At 33.6% G+C, this 22,114-nt stretch overlaps 1 pseudogene; it reads right to left on the bottom strand.

Moving 5' to 3' along the window:
- Positions 1-6,849: 6,849 nt before the first annotated feature.
- LOC103265092 lies at positions 6,850-7,342 on the bottom strand (annotated as a pseudogene).
- Between the last annotated feature and the right edge of the window lie 14,772 nt (positions 7,343-22,114).

Below are 22,114 nucleotides of genomic sequence, written 5' to 3'. Positions count from 1 at the left end.
TCATAAGTCATTATCCTTATTAATCCCTTCTAGGGTCCAGGAGGTCCACATTTTATTCATAGAACACCCCCAAGTGTCTCTTTGCTTATCACCACTTTTAAATCCAACTACTCTCTTTCCCTCTGCTAGCTCCTCAGTTTTGCCTGAGCATTCCTGTGTGGAGCTGGTAGAGGCCCTTAGCCCTCCTCACACAGGACTCTCTGACCAACCTCTGTCTAACTCTGATCTCACATTCTTCGTAGATGGAAGCTCAACTAGGGGGCTGAATAGAGGCTGCAGGGAAGCCTATGCAGTAGTCTCTCCTCCCACTGTGGTGGAAGCTGCCTCACTACCACGAGGGACTTCTTCCCAAAAGGCAGAGCTGGTGGCACTCACCCGAGCATTATAACTGGCAAAGGGCTGCAGGGCCACTGTATATCCCAATTCTAAGTATCCTTTCCTTATTGCTCATAGTCATGTGGCGATCTGGAAAGAAAGGGGGTTCTTAACCACCTGGGGAACTCCCGTGGTCAATGGTAAGGCCATTCAACATTTACTCCAGGCCCTACAAGAACCCAAGGAGGTAGCCATTGCCCATTGTTGAGGCCATCAGATGGGCACAGACCTTGTCATCCAAGGAAACGCCCTAGCCAACCCACGGCCCACCAACTTACCTCCACCCAGGATGCCACCTCTGTCCTGTTTCTTTCTCCCTCCCTATCTCCCAGGTACTCGGAGGATGAACAACAGCGACTCCGCAGCCAGGGCGCCATGACTGGGCAACAGGGGTGGATGTACCTCAGAGACAGAATAATCCTTCCCCAGACACAGGCAAAGGAAATCGTGGCCACAATCTACCAGTCTTTACACATTGGTCCCGAGGCCATGCACAGGTTTCTTTCCCCAATTTTCTCACCGCAGGGCCTCTGAGAAACCATCAACCAGGTCCATATGGCCTGTCAGACCTGTGAATATGTTCCCTCTCAAGGAGCCCTCTGGTGCTGGATGGCAGCCCACCAGCTGCAAGGGTGTCTCCCTGGACAGGACTGGCAGGTGGACTTCACTCATATGCCAAGAAACAAAAAGTACTGATACCTTTTCAGGTTGGATTGAGGCCTTTCCCATGAGCCAGGAGATAGCCTTAGTGGTGGCTGAGACCTTCATGGAGCACATCATCCCCCGCTTCGGCCTCCCTACGTCCATGCAGTCAGACAACGGCCTGGCATTCATTTCCAAAATCACTCAGCTGGTGGCTGAAGCCCTCAACATCATCTGGAAATTTCACATCCCCTATTGCCCTCAGTCCTTGGGTAAGGTGGAATGGGCAAATGGCCTCCTGAAGGACCAACTAACCAAGCTTTCCCTGGAGGTAAAACCTTCCTAGCCTCCTCTGCTCCCTGTTGCCCTCACTAGGGTGCGTGCAGCTCCCCGGGGGCAAGTCGGCCTTAGCCCATTTGAATTGATGTATGGTAGGCCTTTTCTCATTAACACCAGCCTTCCTACAACTCCTCCCCCACTAGCCTCCTACCTGCCCTACCTCTCACTCCTCAGACACTTCCTACGAGAGCACGCCGACCAAACACTGCCCCAGGCCAATTCCACGTCTGACCCGCGGGCAGCTTTCATTCTACAGCCTGGTGACAAGATTCTCCTTTGAGAGCTCCAACCCCGGTCCCTTCAACCTCGCTGGATGGGACCTTACACAGTAGTCCTTACAACTCCTCCCATGGCTAAACTGTTAGGGCACCCCTCGTGGTACCACATTTCTCGGCTCAAGCGGGCCCCTCCCAACTATGAAGTGTGGAAATCTAATGAGGTGGGACCCCTCCGGTTATGGTTTAGCCATATTGATGCTAGTAAGCCTAACCAATAACTTTACGATGACATGGGGAATTGCTGATTGGACTTGCAACTGATGCATCTCTGCAGGAAAACCCCAAATCTATCAGCTGGTTCCGTGTATGTGCTATCATTAAAAATTTTCGTGCCAACTAGGAAAACAAAAGTACTGGGCTGCAGTAATGTTAAGAGATTTCCAAGTGGGCTGCCCAGGCAGCAGTAGCACAGTCCGCTGCTGGGAGCAAGAACCCCCACCAAATCTCCAAGGAATGATACCCCCTTGCCCCCCCTGAGTGTTCAACCTTCCATTTTTTTGTCCAGGCACCTTGCTAGGAGTAAGCCTCAGTCTGCCTCAGACCAACCAAACAACAGGCCTGGATGGGATGCCTCCTCCCCACCATTGTAATAGCACCCGTTAACCAAAGCCTGCCTGTCCCCCTAGTCGGTTCCTCAATGTTACAGCTCTTCTCCCAACTAATCGAGGACATACAACAAGTGGCGGGTATAGTCCTAGACTTACAAACACAACTGGATTCCCTGGCTGAGATGGTCCTCCAGAATCGACGAGGACTAAACCTGCTAACAGCTAAAGAAAGAGGGATATGCCTATTTCTTAGGGAAGAATGCTGCTTCTATGCCAATAGATCAGGGATAGTCAAGGACAGAATTAAACAATTACAAAAAAAACCTCCAAAAACAGAGAGAAGACCTGACTGGAGACCCATTCTCAGGGTGGTGGCAACCCCAGCTCCTAATGTGGCTTCTCCCTGTTCTGACTCCACTGATTGTTGTATTTATCCTCTCGTCAATGGCCCTGTGTGTTTTTAGTTTTCTCCAACAGCGCCTGGCAGAGCTCTCTCAAATAACAGTCAACAACCTACTGTTACATTCATACTCGTCCCTTCTGTCTGAACCACCTCTGGCTCCATACCAGCCTTAAGACCTTCCCCATGCTGCCCTCCCCAGCAGGAAGTAGCTAGAATGAGCCAGTGCCCCTATGACCAAAAGGCTGGAATGTAAGGCCGGAGGTACTGGAGGGTGGGGCGGGCCTCAGCAAGATGGCTCCAACCCGACCAGGAGAACAATGGGCGAGAGTGAGTCAGCAAAAATGAGTAACCGGAACTAAGACTCCAGCTGCAAAGCCAGCCAGTACCTGTTACAGCGACTATGGCAACCCCATTCAGCCAATTGCCAGCAGATGTGACAGCTGTCCCAACCAGTGATTGCTCTCCCTGACCCCCTCACAGCTTTCTCAGTGTGCCCTTTATAAGCCCGTCACCCATCTTGCTGGGCGTAACTTTTCTGGCCCACAGCTACATGGACCAGTGAACCTCACCTGGGATTGCGTTAATAAATTTTTCTTGGCTCCTTTGTTGCCATTTCACCTGGTCTGGTTTTGTTTACCTTACAATAAATGCCAACTAAAATTATTTTTTCTTATAAGAAATGGTTAAACATGTTATAAAGAACTCATAAAATATTTTATGAAATCTCTCTCTCTCTCTGACTCTTGTTTCTTGAAGAGCTTATGGAAGATTGACAACACTTACTGTTTGAGAGTCATAATATTCCACAGTAAATTCATTTAAACTTACATTTTCCTTTGTGGAAAATATTTCCATTATGATATTAATGACTTCAATACTTAGGAGTATTTTAATTATTTTTTATTTTGAAATTTTATTTTCTCCAAAATAAATTTTTATTTGATTTGGAGTCTCACTTCATGGTCCAGGCACGCTCACAGCCACTCAACGTAGACCTGCTATGCTCTAGTGAGCCTTCCGCCTCAGCCTTCCATATAGCTGGAACTATAGATTTGAACTATCATGTCCAGCTAATTTTTGATTTGTTGCAATGACAAGATCTTGCCAAGTTGCCAGGGCTGGTCATGAACCTGCAGGTTTAGGCAATCTATTCGCCTCAGCCTCCAAAATTGCTGGCATTACAGGCAGAGTCACCAAGCCTGGCCTTCTCAAACTTGATCTATCCATTCATTTAAACTGAACATATAGAGAAAGGTCATCCATAATATAATATAATTATAAGTTTAGAAAAAAATTTTAGACATGAAAGCACTACAAAATTAGTTGATTTTTATATGTAACAATAATAAAATGCAGCCGGGCTTGGTGACTCAGTCTGTAATCCCGTGCCTTAGGAGGCTGAGGTGAGTGGATTGCCTGAGCCTGTGGGTTTGAGACTCGCCTGGACAACTTGGCGAGACCTCATCTCTACAATAAAATAAAATAAAAAAATCAGCCAGGCATGGTAGTGCGTGCCTGTAATTCCAGCTACTCGGAAGACTGAGGTGGAAGGATTGACGGAGCCCAGCAGGTCAAGGCTGCGGTGGCCGGGAGCGGCCACTGCACTCCAGTCTGGGCAACAGGGTGAGACTCCAACTAAATAATAATAATAATAATAATAATAATAATAAAATGCAATTTAAAAAAGTGTATTATTGAAATATCTTCAAAAATTTTAAATATTAATAGGTAAAATATATATCTTCCGTGGGGGGGGGAACACTATTTAAATCAATTGACTATTAATATTCTCAGGTTATATAGGAAAATCATCTTTTATCACTACTCTGGATATTTTCATCATCTCTATTTTATCTTGATTACATTTTTCAGAGGTTCATATATCTTAATAGTATTTAAAAGTATAGTTTGACTTTGTTGATTTTTCTTTAATGAATAATTTTTATTTTATTGTATTCTGGTCATTATAATTTTTATCATTTTAGTTTATTTGGGTTTAATTAATTGTTATTTAATTTATGCAAGTGGATTTATGAATAATTTATTATAACATTTTTTCCATAATATTGTTTAAATCGTAAATATTTTCATCTGAGCATAACTTTACTTCCATTTCACAAGTTTCTTTCAGTAATATTCTTACCATTAAGTTCAAATAACTTTCTAATGTTTAATTTGGTGGCCTTTGTGCATAATGGCTTTTTTGTCATATATTTCTTGATTCACTATTATATGAGGGATTTACTATTTGCTACAATAGCTATGTGCTATTGATTTTCACTAAGATTTCTAGAGATAATGTATTCAGCATAACTTCAATGTTCTGAAATTTTAAGTCCTCCAAATTGGGAAATTTTTAAACGGTTTTGTGAATGTGAAAATAATGTAAGCTCAGTAGGACTTGGGTGTTAACTTCTGCGTATGTGCTTTTAGTCAGTTTTGTACACAGTTTTGTAGACAGTTTGTTTAAACTAGTTACACACTATTTTTAAAATGTGCTTGTCTGATTAAAAGAATTATTATCAAATTGCCCATAATATTATAGATTTATTTATTTTACAACTTTTAATTTTAACTTCATATAATTTTAGACTTCATTGTTTTGTCTATGCAGCATAGATTTATAAAATTTCCCTGAGAATAAAAATATTTACGGTTTTCATTTGTCTTCAGTAATGTTTGCTTCTTCATTTTTTTTAACATTAAAATCTCCTTTTATTTTGTTCTCTTTTTTTAATTTTATGGATATGGGATACAATTCAGGATTCGATATACAAATGATCATTTTACAAGTAAAAATTGAGCCTCACTTTTGTCCCCCTTCACCTGGTTTGAGATCAGGTGTCTTTATTTATGAAGTGTGCCCTCCCTCTCCTGGCAATCCCACTACTTCTAATCCCTTTCTTATACTATTATAGAAAATGTTCAGAGTCTGAAAATGAGTAGGAATATGTGGTACTCAGTTCTTTGTTTCTGTGATAGATCACTGAGTATGTGTGAAGTTCATAATTTTATCCTTCTTGGTGTATATTTATCACATTTTAAAATTCAGTCCACTTTTGATGGACAGTACAGTTGGTTTCAGGATTTGTGATTGTAAATAACGTTGCAATAAACACGCATATGCACATATTGTTTTATTAGAGTAATTTGAGTTTTTCCAGGTATATTCCAGAAGGGGGCTAACTGGGTTGTATGGCAGGCTGATGTTTAGGGCTTTTAGGAATCACCACACTGTTTTCCACAGAGGTTATACTAGTTCACACTCCTACCAAACATGTACAAGTGTTCCCTTTTCTCCACATCCTCTCCAATACCCATTGTTTTTTGAGTTATTGATGATGGCCATTCTAACTGGAGTTAGGTGATAACTCAGTGTGGATTTAATTTGCATTTCTTTGATGATTAGTGAGGCTGAGCATTTTTTCATGTATCTCTTGGTGGCTTGTATGTCTTCTTTTGAGAAGTGTCTATTTATATCTCTTGCCCACTTTTTAATAGGCCTTTTTTTTTTTCAGCATGTTTGAATTACTTGTAGATCCTAGATGTTAGGCTTTTGTCAGATCCACAGTTCACAATTGTTTTTTCATATTCTATGGGCTGTCTTCCCACTCTCTTGATGATTTATTTTGCTTTGCAGAAGCTTTTCAGTTTGATGAGGTTCCACCTGTCTATCTTCTCTCTTATGGCATGGGCATTTAAAGTTTTGATCAGGAATTGGTTTCCTGTTCCTCTTTCCATAAGGGTACCTCCTACATTTTCTAAGGTTTTTTTTGTTTTTGTTTTTGTTTTTGTTTTTTTTTTGAGTTGGAGTCTCACTCTGTCACACAGACTGGAGTGCAGTGGCTGCTCCCGGCCACTGCAGCCTCGACCTGCTGGGCTCCGGTGATCCTTCCACCTCAGCCTTCCGAGTAGCCGGAATTACAGGCATGTGCTACCATGCCCGGTTGATTTTTTTATTTATTGTAGAGGTGAAGTCTCGTTGCCCAGGTGAGTCTCGAACCCGCGGGCTCAGGCAATCCACTCACCTCAGCCTCCCAAAGGCGTGTGATTACAGGCTGAGCCACTGAGCCCGGCTGCCAGACACAACTGATCCCCATCTAAAATTATTATTATTTTTAAGGTAAGAAGCGGTAAGTTAAATGAAGAAAGAGTTGAAGCCTTGGACTATGGAACATTATTACATTTTAGCCTCCTGACTGAGACAATGCAAAGTCTCAGGTTGTGGCCTAGCCAGTTGGTCACAGCAGGGCATAAACCAGTCTTAGTAGGCCTTCTCCATGGATTCTCTGCAACACATGACACATTACTGGTACACTCTCAAAGTCAGAGTCATCTCCATGACAGAGTGCTTCAATAATGTGTGTGTGTGTGTGTGTGTGTGTGTGTGTGTGTGTGTGTGTGTACTATAACTTCTAAGTAGTTCAATTTTAGTTTTACTGTTTTTAATTTGCCTACTTTTCCTATTCAAATCTCTCAGATTTCCTTCATCCATGTGTAATATGCAATCAAATGTGATAAGTCTTCTTTAGTAATCTACAGGGCAACATGGCTCATGGGAATACCAGCCTCTTCATGCAGCTCTGCATTCAATAGTCAGGGGATTCCATATCTCATGTCATGGGGCTGTCTACCTTCCAGTTCTCTGAAATGTCTTGATCAGTTACAAGTTTCCTGAAAACTGCTTCTGCAATGAGTGACTGACACATGTCACCTAGACACACAAACAGCCCCAACCTGATCACCTGCTTTGCCATCTTCTTGTGTGCAAAAGTGTCAAAAGTTAATGTCTGTAATCTTAAGAACTTCAGCTGATGATTATAAAGAACACTAGAAATTGAGTTTTGTGATGCTAGTAGATTGCTTTGTTTTGAATTTATTAAGAATGTTACATGTTGGATATAAATGGTCAAAACAAAAATTTCAAGATTTCCAAACCTTTAATTTATATTGTATATGCAAAGTTTTAACACCTATTTTGTCTCATCAATAATTAGTTATTTCTTAACCTACTTAAAATAATTATCTGATTTATCAAGATGACTTGTGACTGCATTATTTGAATTTTAGCAATAATATTTGCTGAGAGTATGAAAACATTTGGCAAATACTAAAAATATCTTAAAGCGGTATTATGTAAACAATATGACTACACAAATATGATCTATCTATATTTATTTATCTATCTACTATCTGTCATACATTTATCTACCTTGTCCTTTATTTTGGGGCTTGATGAAAAATGGATTTTAACAAGAAAGTGAATCCTCTGAGTATATCAATAGTTAACAAATTATGGTTAGAAATTATTCTAATATTACTTATATATCAGATTGGTGGTAAAGAAAAATTATCATATTTATTTGTGTGTGAAAAATTCATGCATTTTATTACATAAATGTAAGATTTTCAGTGTTGCTTTTTTTCTCCTGATAGCTAGCTTTAGATGATACACATAGAAAATTAAAATACATGATGTTATTTAGCATATTGTTTTTACATATTTTTCTTACAAATATTGCTTAAAACTATATTTGCCGTTCATAGATTAAACTGTGCAAACATAATTAAAATATGAAAGTAATAGATGTAGATTCAGTCTGTAAATATAAAATTTCTATGCAGGAAAGCGTGTTTATTTATTTAATATTTAATTAAATATTTTCTAAACTAATATTTTATCTAATTGAATATTTCCATAAGAATTAACAGTTTTTTAAAAAGAAATATGCGCATTTTAAAAGAAATATGTAAGTGAAAATGTTAGTGAGAATTATTCATTTTTGTATTGTAAATTTAAAAATTGCCTTATAATTTTAGAGCTTGGACATGCTTATTAATTTAAATCAGTTTATAAAAGAGGAGAAGTATAGTAACAGGAGAAAAAGAAGGTCATGGTAAACAACAAATGAAGCTGTCATTGCTAAGTTGCGTCAATGAAGAAATGCCATGAGACATTATTCAACTAATCAAGGATAACAGGAATGTCCTCATTCTGTCAGAATATATGTACAAAAATGACCTCTGCTTTTATCAGTAACCGTAGGATAAAATAGCATGGCTATTATTTATGTACAGATAAAGAATTTTATTTTTTTCTTTATTTTGCAGTGATATATCCTCACAGCTTTTTCTTATCATTCAAGATTCTTCATGTCTGAACATTTTGAATAAAATATTAATAGGAAATACAAGTGCATCTATTTTATTTTACAAACTTTGTTCACAAGTAGGTTTAGCTATTAGAGTTTAAGGCAATGGAAATACATAAAACTATGCAAAAAGTTACTCTCCTTATTAGTTTTAATAGCAAACATTAATGTATAAAGCGAAAATGTTTAATGGCAAAATTACCTCATTTAAGCATTGAGTTTTAAAATCATGTCCTGGAAGAACATGTGAGCATATGAATAACAGTAACCAGCTTACCTATTTGATAAATAATACTAAGAAAGATATAGAATTGTCTTTATTTACAAGTTATATAGAATATCGCATTGTAAAATGCAGTTGTCCCCTTTGAAATGTGGCAGATATATTTCAAGACACTCAGTGAATGCCTGAAACCAGGAATAGTACTGAACTCTATATGTACTATATATTTCTTCCACATACACAGCTAGGATAAAGTTTAATTTATCAATTAATCATGCCAAAAGTCATGTCAACAATAACTGACAATAAAATAGAGGGATTTTAATCATACATGCGATAAAAAGTTATATGAATATGGCCTTTCTCCCAAAAATCTTTTATTGGACAGTACTCACCTTTCTTTTTGTGGTGATGTGAGATGATAGAATGTCTATGATCAGATGAAATAAAGGAGTCACGCTACTATACACATTTTGACAATATGTCAAAGGAAGCATCATCTGCTTTAGGTGAGCCCGGATCATTAGGTCATGATGATGTCAATGGTTGGATGTCAGGTGCAGATGTTGTTGATGGCTAAAGAGTGGGTAGCACATATAGTGTGGATATGCTAGACAAAGGCACATTTTTTGTCCTTGTCTGATTGAAGTAAAATGATGTGGAACATTATGATATGTCATCATGTTACTCAGAATGGTGCACAATTTAAAACTTATTGTTTATTTTCAGAATTTTCTGTTTAATAGTTTTGGACCAAAGTTGACTGTGGAAACCCAGAGAGCAAAGTCACAGATAATCTGAGGCTAAGGTACCCTTTTAATGTACATTTTTTTTGTTTTATTGATACATAAGATTTCTAAAACTTTAACAATTTCTTAAAATGTTTTCTGTCACTTTTTAAACTTGTAAAATAATAAAAATATAAAGTAATGGTCACTAAGTATTTGAAAATTGCTGTGCTATATATCATTATGACTTCTCCTTTGTATAATTATATATGTTGTATTTAAAAGGCATGGTAAGACAATTGACATGTCACTAGGACAAGGTAAATAAATGTATTATACTTCTTTATTTGTATTAACTCCTTCCCAAGTACATAAAGCAAATAAATATTTCTCCATTGTTCTCCTGAGTCTTTAGAAAGAAAATAAGCCCATGAGAGATAAATTATTTTTTTCAACTGTAGCTGCCTTTGCCCAAGACTGCAAGAGAAAATTTACATTAAAGAATAGAATTACAGGAGCGGGAAAAGCAGAATTTCAGTCAAAGGTGGGTAATTTATTTTTTAAACTGTGTGCTTAGATTATTTTTGTAATTAAATTTTACATCACCAAATAACAAGGTAAATATTCAAAGATGGAGGCCTAGCACAGCTTAGTATTCTTTGAAGGGAAGCCATTAGTTTCCTCTTATACTTATCTTTATGAATAATCTTATTGCAAATGGTTATAAAGGATATGGAAGATTGAATCTTAGTGCTGTGATTCTGCAAATGTAGTGGGAATGACACATTGCTATTTTACTCCTTTTATTGTTCTCACTTGATCTTTAATAGCTTATATCTTATTGGGTCTTATTGTATTTGGAAAAAGAAAACAGATATTATCTAGGCATAACATACATTTAGCATTCCTGTAAAGGTTTCTAGTTTTTCTCAGTGTTCAGAAGATTATTTCCAGAGTAAAGAAGACCTTTCCTTTTCAGTTTTCTTAAATTTACAATTTATAATCAAAAGTAATTAATAGCCAATGAGAACAATGAAAAGGGAGATGAATTTCTTTTTTTTAAATGCAGTAAGATGAAATTTTGTTTGTGTAATAGAACTACATGGGATTAGTAGTGGTAATATTAGAATGAAAGAGCCAAATAAGCAAGAAATACTTTTCTATTTTGTTTACTATAATATTCCCAGTGTCTCAATTTAGAATAGTGTCTGCAAGGAGACCATAAATGAGTATGTGTTGATTGAAATGTTGCTGAATGAATGAATTCACATGTGCCCTGAAAGAAACAATTCTTGGTTGAAAAAAAGTAAAAAAGAAAAATAAAAGATAAAGAACACTCTTGTGACCAATATTAACTATTTTTCAAAATTTTACCACATTTGTCTTAGTTTACTGTTATCTTTAAACTCAATACATTAGCTATATTACATATGATTTAATCACTCCTAAATCTTCATTTAAAAATTTTAAAATTGTTATATTTAAATATGCCGATTTATACTTGTGTATAGTAGTGCATATGTTAATTTTTACTCTTTATTTGTATTTTTTATATTTTTGATGAGGCAAGGGTAAGACCTTGTTTTATTTTTAAATTTTTTTTGCAATTTATAAAAAATACAATTATAAAATATACTATTCAACACATATTTTTATATAATGCAGGAGTAGGGTTTTATTACAATTACATATTTTGCAAATATGAACTCAATAACATCAGAAGCATGCATGCAAATTAGAAGGAATCTAGAATTCACAATTGAATAAAAAGTATGATTTTCTTGTTATTAGTTATATAAGTACATCAACTCCATAAAAAGAGCTTAGTATATTGACATTTACCAATAAAAATACCAATATATATTTTTGCTATAAATTTCTTAGTTGTGTTGGTAAGTCACCTAAAAATATATTGACGTGACATTTATAATTTCACTTTATTGATGTCTTATGTTTTTTCTTGCAATTTTTTTTTTCTTTTTTTTAAAAGCAGGACTTATTTAGGGGGCTGCCTCTTGCATATTTTTCTAAATAATTTTCTAATCTTGTAAAATATCTTCTGTTTGGAATCTGTTGACAACTGTAGTAATAAAATACAAACTGATATGTATTTAATATTGTTTATCACACAGAAATGTTTTCACTTTAAGACATTAATTTCTCAGGGTAGATAATAAACTTAGGTTGTCACAAATTTCTTAAATATTGTTATTTCTTGATAACCATTTTTCAAATCCAGTTTTTCATCTTATATTATATTCACTACCATGGTGTAGTGTTTAAGAGCTCCTGAATTGGAAGATACGGATCAGAATTCAAGCCCTTATTTCCAGTTTTGGCTCTGGGGCAATTATATAAATTCTCTATCCTCAGATTTCTTACCTGCAACATTAACTACTTTTACTTCATAGTATGTTATTAAATATTAAATAAGATGATATATGTAAAATACTTAATAATATTATGCTATAAAAAATCATTGATTTAGTAGTAATTATTGGCAGAATCTTTCTGAAAAATTAGTTGTTTTTGACTCTCAAATATTGAAAAAAGTCAAATGTTAAAACATTTTATGTTCATCAACCTATATATTTAAATAATAATAATGTGATTTAAGTCCTTATACTCAGACATATTAAAACATGTGCTAATTTTGGAATAGATCTCTAATACTGGTGCTTTGGATCTCCTGTTGTCCAATATCATTTAAAGCTTATCTTCAGATATATTAAAATAAAATATTTTCCATTACAATTTAGCAACTATGACAGTCAGTTTTGATCTCTATTTTTTAATCTGTGTTCCACGACATTCTGTTATATTTATTTGAAAGATTTACATTAAGTATCACTCCACAGAGCAGATTCTTTTTCTTTCACATGTATGTTTATGTTATTAAACAATATTTTACTGATCAGGAGAGATATTTATTGAATAATAAGGAGTTGTACAGTGTTAACCTACTCAAAACAATTAAATTAATTTCTCAACAAGACAATATATTATCAAATCTATCGTATTCATAGTCAAATCATTTTGTATATTTGTAATCTACTGTTTGAAATTTTATTAAAAATGTCACTACTAGCCGGGCTCGGTGGCTCAGCCTGTAATCCCGCGCCTTTGGGAGGCTGAGATCAGTGGATTGCCTGAGCCAGCGGGTTCGAGACCCGCCTGGGCAGGGAGACCTCATCTCTACCATAAATCAAAAGATCAGTCGGGCGTGGTAGCGCATGCCTGTAATTCCGGCTACTCGGAAGGTTGAGGCGGAAGGATCGCGGAGTCCAGCAGGTCGAGGCTGCGGTGGCCGGGAGCGGCCACTGCACTCCAGTCTGGGCGACAGAGTGAGACTCCAACTAAAAAAAAAAAAAAAAAGTCACTACTTAAATATGTCAGGTATATTATTGTTATTATTATTATAAATCGCTTAAGAGCAAAGCAGATTCTAATTGATTTTGAACATTTTATATTGCCTCCCAAACTCTTTGAACCTTTTAAAAGATATTTTGTCATTAAAAAATAAACAGGAAAAACAAGTTTAAAATGGTTCAAAGCAATATTTAACATAACAATAAGAGGGATAAATTATCTGGATAATATAAGCAATGTAAATGAGGAAACTTCTTAAAACAAAGTAGATTTGAACAAATTGAAAAAAAAAAAGTATTATATCTTTGTATAGAACTACTGAGTTATCAGAAACAAGTCAATGTTCCTCAAATTAATATACATTCTTAGTTTAATTTTTGTGCTCTCTGGAAAGAAAAATAAAAGTCCCAACTAATGCCACATGTCACATAATTCTTCATGGAGGGAGAATTATACTTCCACATTTTGTTAGTGAGACATGGCCATCTTTGGACAAAAAAGTAAGGAAATTTGAGCTATAGTGGTTTACAGCAGAAGCTTGAAGAGCTTTCCCATAGTTTAGCCATGCTCTTCTCCAAACTACAAACTTCTGTCTCAAAAGTGAGATAGAAACACTATCACTCAATTTAGTTTCAGAATGAATAACACATGGAGCAGATTGAAAGCTTATATTGACATGTGGGTGAGATTAGGGGATCATCTATTACTGTAGCAGAAAAATAACTAACAAATTTGGGTGAATGGTTCCTGGGAATTTGTTGTAATTGCTACTTAATATGAATATTTGGACATTTAAAAAAATGTAAAAATGTTATTCTAGCACAAAAAAGTACTTCCTTAAAATTAAGAAAATAATTGTCTTATTTTCAAACTTGAACCTATTTTTGGAGAATATATAAAATATATCTTTACATGACAATTATTTGAGCAAGGGTATTATACGTGCACATTTTAAGTATTAAATATATCCTACGCTACATAACAAAATGCCTCATTTAATATTTTTGCTTTGTCAGTTATATATAACTTTTTCTATGTTCTAAGAAATCAAATTCCTAAATAGAGTTAGGCTTAAAAACAATCTTATCTGTCTATTTTGATTTGGCTAGAAATGCTTAATCATTACTACAGAACAATCCAGAAATTTAAGTTGGGTAATTGATTTTTTTCATCAGTTGGCTCTCTACATGTTTACTCCTATTAATTGTTTTTAGAAAATTATTTCTGTATTTTAGGTTTGAAAAAAGTTTTTTCAAAACAATATTAAAATAAATAACAGCTGTAAAGTTTCTTTTTTAAAACAAAATCTTCATATAATATCATGTTTTAATTAGCATTATATTTTAAAAATTTGTATTAATAAAAACAAAGTTTTACAGGGACATGAGCATTTAAGTCAACATTTTCCGTAATTGTTTTCATATACTATATTTCTTCCTTTTTTTTTTGAGTTGGAGTCTCACTCTGTCACCCAGGTTTAAGTGCAGTGACATGCTCACGGTCACCGCAGCCTCCACCTGCTGGACTCAGTCAGTCTTTTCGTCTTAGCCTTCCAAGTAGCTGGAACTACAGACGTACGCACGCACCACCACGCCCAGCTAGTTTTTGTGATTTAATGTAGAGAAGAGGTCTCACCATGTTGCCCAGGCTGGTCTCCAACCCCTGGGATCAGGCAATTTTCTTGTTTGTCTCCCAAAGTACTGGAATTACAGGCTGAGCCACCGTGCCTGGCCATATACTATATTTCATGCAAATGCATGTAGAGTTAGTTGCTCAATAGATTAAATTTACTTTTATGCAAATTAGAACTTAAAGAAAAGCAGGTGCTGTTTCATAATGAAACACTAAGAGCCTACGTCTATAATGAGTTTTACAGACACATAAATCTTCAACTCACATTCTGCATTGTATCAAACCTGCCTACTACTAAGATCTTCAAGAGAACTACAAATTTTAAATTGGTTCTTAATTGAAGGTCTTTGACTATTTAAGCTATAAAAAGACCATTTTAAATTCCATGGCATTTCCTTTGAAGCATCGGTGTCATTCAAACATTTTTATTACTGGTGAAAAATGTTACTATGTTATATAATGGTTAATTTCAATAATGTACCTTGAAAACATTGAGGGATTCTAATAGAGTGCCTAGGTATTTATCATTAAGTAGAGTTGTTGATGGGCATGAACATTGCAGATAATCTTTATAAAACACCTTAAAGCTCTTATTTTTATGTTTAAGACTTATTGTTGAAGGAAAATTAATATTTGATAATATTTGGGTCATCCTATTAGTAGTTTTGCACAGCATAGTGAGTCCTTGTCTTTTGTATTGTTACTCCATGGCTTTCAGCATCCCACTCTTTTGTGGCACAGTAAATTACAGAGGGCTGCTGTTTTGTATCTTAGCATTATGATACATAGAGGGTTGATTAAAAGTAGTATCAAGAATAACAGTGAATGTCATTTTTAAAAGTTGGTGTATATCACACATACTTAGAGCAGTATTCTGACCAATTCTGGGTGATGAGTGAAGGATGATGATTAAATCTCTCTGGAGTTTACAAAGTAAAACAAGACACAGATCTGCAAGGGAGTGAGCAAAACTGTTATAAGATATGCAACAGAAGGAAGTGCACAGTGTTTGTATTTGCTTAACAATTGAAATGAGAATGAAAAGCTTGCAGATAGAGAAATATTTCTTTAGGGGAGAAGTAGAGAAAATCTGACACTAAATATATATAGGAATTCCTTTATATATATATTTGAGTCAGAGTCTCACTCCTTTGCCCAGACTGCATACTGTATTTATACATTATTTATTATTTTAGTTTAACAATTTAGAAATCAGACGGAAAAATGGAAATGGTATGAAAAATGTAAATTTTTAGAAAACTTTTTTTTGGAGGTTTTGAAGAAAATAAAGTGAGACAATAAAATTATTGCTGTGAAGACTAGCACAACTGTGTCAATTACTGTATTATAGCACCAGGGAAAAAAAGGAAGCTTAGAGACATTTTAGGTAGTGAAAAAATTCTAAGAGAATGTGGAAGCAAAACTGTTGAACAAAAAACAAAACAAAAACATTATATGATAAAAGATAAGCCAGTTGTGTTTAGTGACCAAATAGCTATGGGAAATAATATGAAACCTTGTTATTTTTAGGTTTCAGGGGACAGAAAAATGTCAACAAAGTAAGAAAAATAAACCAGAAAAAAATCTAGAGGTAATATGGTATGTTATATTTGTATACTATTTTGGAAATGTCAGCAGTTACAGGGACGATAGTAAGAAAAAATTAAGTACAGGAAATTATACAAAAGAAGATCGGATCTAAGAATGTGTATTTTGGAATCAGTCATTGAATGATGAGATGGGGAAATGCAGAACTATAAACACTGAATTTGGAGCAAATCCTCACATTTAATGATTATTAATGTTTTTAGATAATAGTTATTAGATTTTTAAAAATCAATTGAATTAAATGAGTCATAATAAATGATTTAACTCCAAAGTAGATATTTATTGTAGAAAATAAATAATATAGTTACAACTTCTAAAAAACTGACTTCTTCACAATCTTAAAAATTCAGATTTTTATATGTATATATTTAACTGTTTATCTTCTTAAAATATTTTATTTTTAAAATATGGGGTATAAATGAGGGTTAGGTACATATGTGGTCATCGTACAGGTAAAGTGTAGGTACCCTTATTGAAGTTGTTTGCCCCCCAGCAGTGTCCACTACAACCAATTCCTTTCTTACGGTAGTGATAAATGTTCAAGGTTCACTTATGAGTGAACACATGTGGTACTCAGATCTTTATCTTTAATGTGTAAAAATATATAAAGAAGTATCTTTTCAGTGTTGAAACTATCTATATTCTCTTTGGAGTGATGTATTTGTAAAGCAGATGTGACAGCAGATGGTAGCAAACAATGAATTTTTCTGTAACTGATTAACAACTTTTGCCAAATGCTAGTAATAATAATGAAATCTACTTTATTTTTGACTGCAAATAATTAAATATTCAGTGATAATAAAGCCAGTTATTTTGGTTTACCTGAATGTCACTTGTTGTGTTTTGAGTGGTGTTGAATATTAGCAACTTGGTCTAAAATTAGCTCTGCTTTTACATTGCCATGTTTTAGCTAGGTAAGGCAGCTATTTTATTTCATAAAGGCAAGATAAATCTTTAATCAATTTTGTCATGTCTTGATTATTTGCAAAACATGATGACAAATAGAAAAGAAGAAGTAAAATCTGTCCAGCATAAGGTGAAATTTATTGCTGTAATTTTACAGAAGGGTCTCTTTGATGTCATAAACTACAAGAATGAAGCATGAACAGTTTATTAAAAAATATAAGAATAGTGAGATGAGATTGCAGCCGTTATAGTGCTCCACATTTTGTATTGGATAATTCATTCTTTCTCCATTGTAGAAAATAGTAAATTGATTTTTATTTTATATGTAGCTGTCCCATTAATTTTCAAAGCATAACCTTATGAAGATCAAAGTAGTAGAGTTTGCTGACATCAGCTTCACAGCTGAGAACTTATCACTTCCTGAAGGAGAAAAAAATGTAGTTATCAAGAAACACATTTGCAAGTCCAGCTATTGTCAAGAATCATGACATAGATATTATAGATGTGGCAAAGTTGATGTATCTAATTCACTAAAACTTTTAACAGATCTTTTAAACCTCAGAAAATGAGAGCCATACCTTTAATTGCATTATATGCTTCACGGCTTTCCTTTTTTTAATTTAAGTAAGGTTTTATTATTTCCATCATAACTCTTTGTGCATTTTTACTATTTCTGTGAAAGAGATGTCTAATGGCAAAAAGCTAATTTAGAGGAAGGAGTTGAAATTCAAATGATTAACTGAAGCAATAAAATCATCTATTTGATTGTGATTCTTTTGTTTGGGTAAAAAATGTACCATATATATACAGTCTAATGGTATTCTTAAGATGTTTTGCTCTTAACGTTGATTTTGTATATGTGATTTAAAAAATAGTATTCATATAATTTATTAACTCTCTAGCAAAGAGCGTGCATCCTTATATTAGTGGAGGTGTTAATTTAACTTCTAGTTCAGAATTTATTTAAACTTACACTTGAGGGAAAGTAAAAACCACTTGCCACTTTAATCATTTATTATTTTATCCTCGTATAAAATCCAGAAAAAAATACCCACAGTGTCCAGTACTCAATAAAAATGTTGTATACCCTTCACATTTTTATTTACTTTTATTATCTAAAAGTTTTAAACATTACAATTGTGTATGCATATTTAACTGATAAAAAATACATACCAAGCACATCTACCAGGAGAAATTATTTTTTTAATTGTTTATCATTTGAATCTGTGTTTAAGACAGAGATAAATCTAAGGTAAGCACATTGCAAAACTGAAAGTCTCATTTAAGTACATTCATTTGCTGTGGACCTTAACTTGCCTTATGTTAAGACAAATGTTTGAATGCATTTTCTTTTTATGTCATGTTTAAGATTCATAAAACACCATTTTATATATATATATATGTAAACTAGGAAACTATTTAAAAGGTAACTCCTCACACCAGCCTCTCCCAGTGATTCTCTTTCTGTTTTATATATTTGGTGATGTCACCATTATTCATTGTCACCTAAACCTGTATATAATACTTGACTCCTTAACATCGCACCATTATACCCAAATCAATAATTATTCATTTTTTATCTAATTCCCAAATTTCTGAAAAAATTTTACGAGTTTTTTTTTTTTGTATCCTTATTGACATTTTCCTAGGATAGGTCACATTGTTTGGAACATAGATTATTACAACAGCATTCTAACTCTTACCTGCTCTTTGTCCATGCTCAAATTCATTCTCTATATTAAAAATCAACATAAGTTTAAATTTCTTTTAGATAAAATTTATTTTCAGTACATTTTATACTGGCAGAAAAAATTAAGATAGAGTTTTTAATGTACTCTGTGTCTAGCTTCTCTTATCATTAACATCTGACATTTTTATAGAACAATGAATAAACTTATTCATAATTATAACTTAAAATGTTTAATTTATTCAGATGTCTTTATTTGATGCTTATTTCTATGCCAAAATCTCCTCTAACATAGCACATTATATTTACTTGTCATGTTTCCTTAGACTTTTCTATGTTCTGACAATTTTGGGGGTCTTTCTTTACTTTTGTTTTTTAATAGTCTCAATAGTTGTGAAAATCACTAGTTAGATATTTCGGAGAAAGTTCTTCCAAATATTGGTGATTTGTTTATTCTCCACATTTATTTACAAATTGCAAGTTGTCTTAGGTTTTTTCATGCTTAGACTGAAGTGACATGTTTTTGGTGGAACAGAGAGAGGTGTTATTTTCATTGCATTCTCCTCATTATTATTTATTATTATTGATTTTCTGTGAGTTATTTGATTATGTTTAAGACTTTAGCTTGATTTATTAATGGTGTTTTAAAGTATATAACTTATATAGGTATTAGTGATGCTCTAGGTATTAAAATATATATCTGTAACTTATCACTTTCTACTGAAAATAGATGAAACCAACAAAAATCAAATACTAAAATGACAGACTTGAGCTTTAACTTATCAATAATTACCTAAAAGTAGTAATATAAATATTAAAATAAACCAATATAAAGTACAAATATTGTCAGAGTGGACTTTTTTTTTCTAAATAAGTCAATAAAAAAATTACTTCAAATGTAATGACATTGATAATTTGAAAGTAAAAGAATAAAAAAATTGCCATCAAGCATTAATTTATAAAAAAGCATGGTTATATGAATTTAAGATAAAGTAGATTAAGAACAAAAAAATAACTAGAGACAAATAAGGATATTACACTATGATAAAAGGAATAAATCAAAGAGAAAACACATAATGATTCTAAAAGGGTATGCCTCAAACAACAGAGCCTCAAAATATATGAAACAGAATCTTGCAGAAGTGGAAAGAGAAATAGACAATTACACAATTTTTATTAAGTTTGATCATCATCCACTCAGCATCCTATAGAAGTAATAGCAAAAAAATCAGCAAGAATATAGGCTATCCAAATTCAATCAAATAATGACATTCAAATCATGACCCTCAAAATAAGCACTAGCATTTAAAACTATGAAATTTATACAGAGCATGTTGTTTTATCATAATAAAATCAAACAGAAAATCAATTGTAGAAAGATAAAATAAAAATCTCATACCAATTGGCAATTAAATTAAACATTTATAAATACCATGGGACAAAAGAATGTTTGAAATAAAAAACATAAAAGTGCATAAATAGGAAAATATAATGTTTAATTTATATACATCTGAATTAATGCTGAAAAGTAAATTTATAACGCAAAATGCCTAAATTAGAAATAAGAAATGGTCTAACATAAATGATCAAAATGACTAGCTCAAAAAATTAGAAAATCAAAAGCACTCAAAGAAATCAGAAGGAATTAATAATAAAGATATTAATGAAATTGAAAATAATTTACAAAAAAGAGAAAATCAATAAGAGTACTTTTCTTCAAAAATATCAACAAAATTGATACATTTCTAACAAGGGAATAATGAACAAATGTGAAGAATAAACAAATCACTAGCATCAGAAATGAGAGTACTATATATCACTAAAGATTTTACAGTCATTGAAGGGTAACAGTACTAGAAAAAACATTGCATTCATAAATTCAACAGTTTTCAATGTGTAGACAAATTTCTTAAAAACCACAATCAAAATGCATAATCTTTATTCTTATTAAAATTAATGAATTTAAATTCACAATTAAAAATCTCCAACCACTGGAGAAATCAAACAGACATTAGCAAAACAGTCAACACCAATTTTACACCATATTTTCCGGGAAAACAGAAGATAAAGAAATATTTTTCAACTTATTAGGTGAGGTTAGGATTACCCTGATACTGAAATTAGATTAAAAAATTTGTAAAGCTAAAAATTAATATTTCCTATGAACTTAATCTCAAAAATTTTTAGCAACCTAGTAGCACATCAAGCCCAGCAATCTAAATAATATATTATATGCCATCACCAAGTGAGTTTTATTTCATTTAGTGAAATGCATGTTAGTAACCCTACTGTGGTGACTCCAAGCATAATGAATCCCCCATTTTGCCTCTTAGTTTCCCCTCTCACTCCTTCTCCATGTGACTGACCCAACCTTCCAGTAAGAAATTAACCACATCCTGCTTGACGGAAAACCCAGATAAGCTATTCTGCAACTTTTCAAGATAAACTATTCTGTAATTGTTACTGTTCTGTAAACTGTTCTATAACTGAACAGACCAGATAAGCTGTTCTGTAGCTGCTTGAGATGAACTGTTCTGTAATTATTGCTGTTCTGTTAACTGTTCTGTAACCAAAATTTCCTGCTTGCACCTCACCAGTGTCCTGGCAACTCCTTACTCATGGTGAGGCTACAACAATATTCAAAGCTGTTGCAACATTTAAAAGCCTATCTATGCAACCTACTAAATCAACAGGCTTCATAAGAAAAACTGTATAATTATATAAGTTGATACAGAAAAATTTGCAAAACCTGGTACATACTTATGATTGAAATGCTCAGAAAACTAGAGCTAGTGGTAAATGTTCTTAATTTTTGAAGAAACTTTGCAAAAACCCTATAGCTAATGTAATAGTTAACAATAAAATGAAATGCTATCTGCCTAAGATCAAGGACATGAAGAGGGTCTCTCCTCCTAAGACTGTTATCAACATAATACTAGAAGTTCTAACCACTGCAATAAGGCAAGAAAATAACATTAAGGTCAAAATAAATAGAAAGATAAAATGAAACCATCCCTAAGTATAAATGACATGATTATTTATGTAGAGAATCCCAAGACATCAGCATAAAAGTTCTTCTATTTCTGAATATGTTCAGAAATATCAAGCAATATAAGATTAATATAGTATGAATTCAACTGTATTTTATACACTAACCTATATGGACATTAAAATTCAAAATGGAATGTAATTCACAATCACTCAAAAATAAAACAAATTCAACA

The sequence above is a fragment of the Carlito syrichta genome, unplaced genomic scaffold, assembly GCF_000164805.1.
Source record: "Carlito syrichta isolate Samal-C Ts95f unplaced genomic scaffold, Tarsius_syrichta-2.0.1 Scaffold305832, whole genome shotgun sequence".
NCBI classification, from domain to species: domain Eukaryota; kingdom Metazoa; phylum Chordata; class Mammalia; order Primates; family Tarsiidae; genus Carlito; species Carlito syrichta.
Note: the sequence above shows the minus strand (reverse complement) of the source record. Positions and strands in the feature narration are given on the sequence as shown.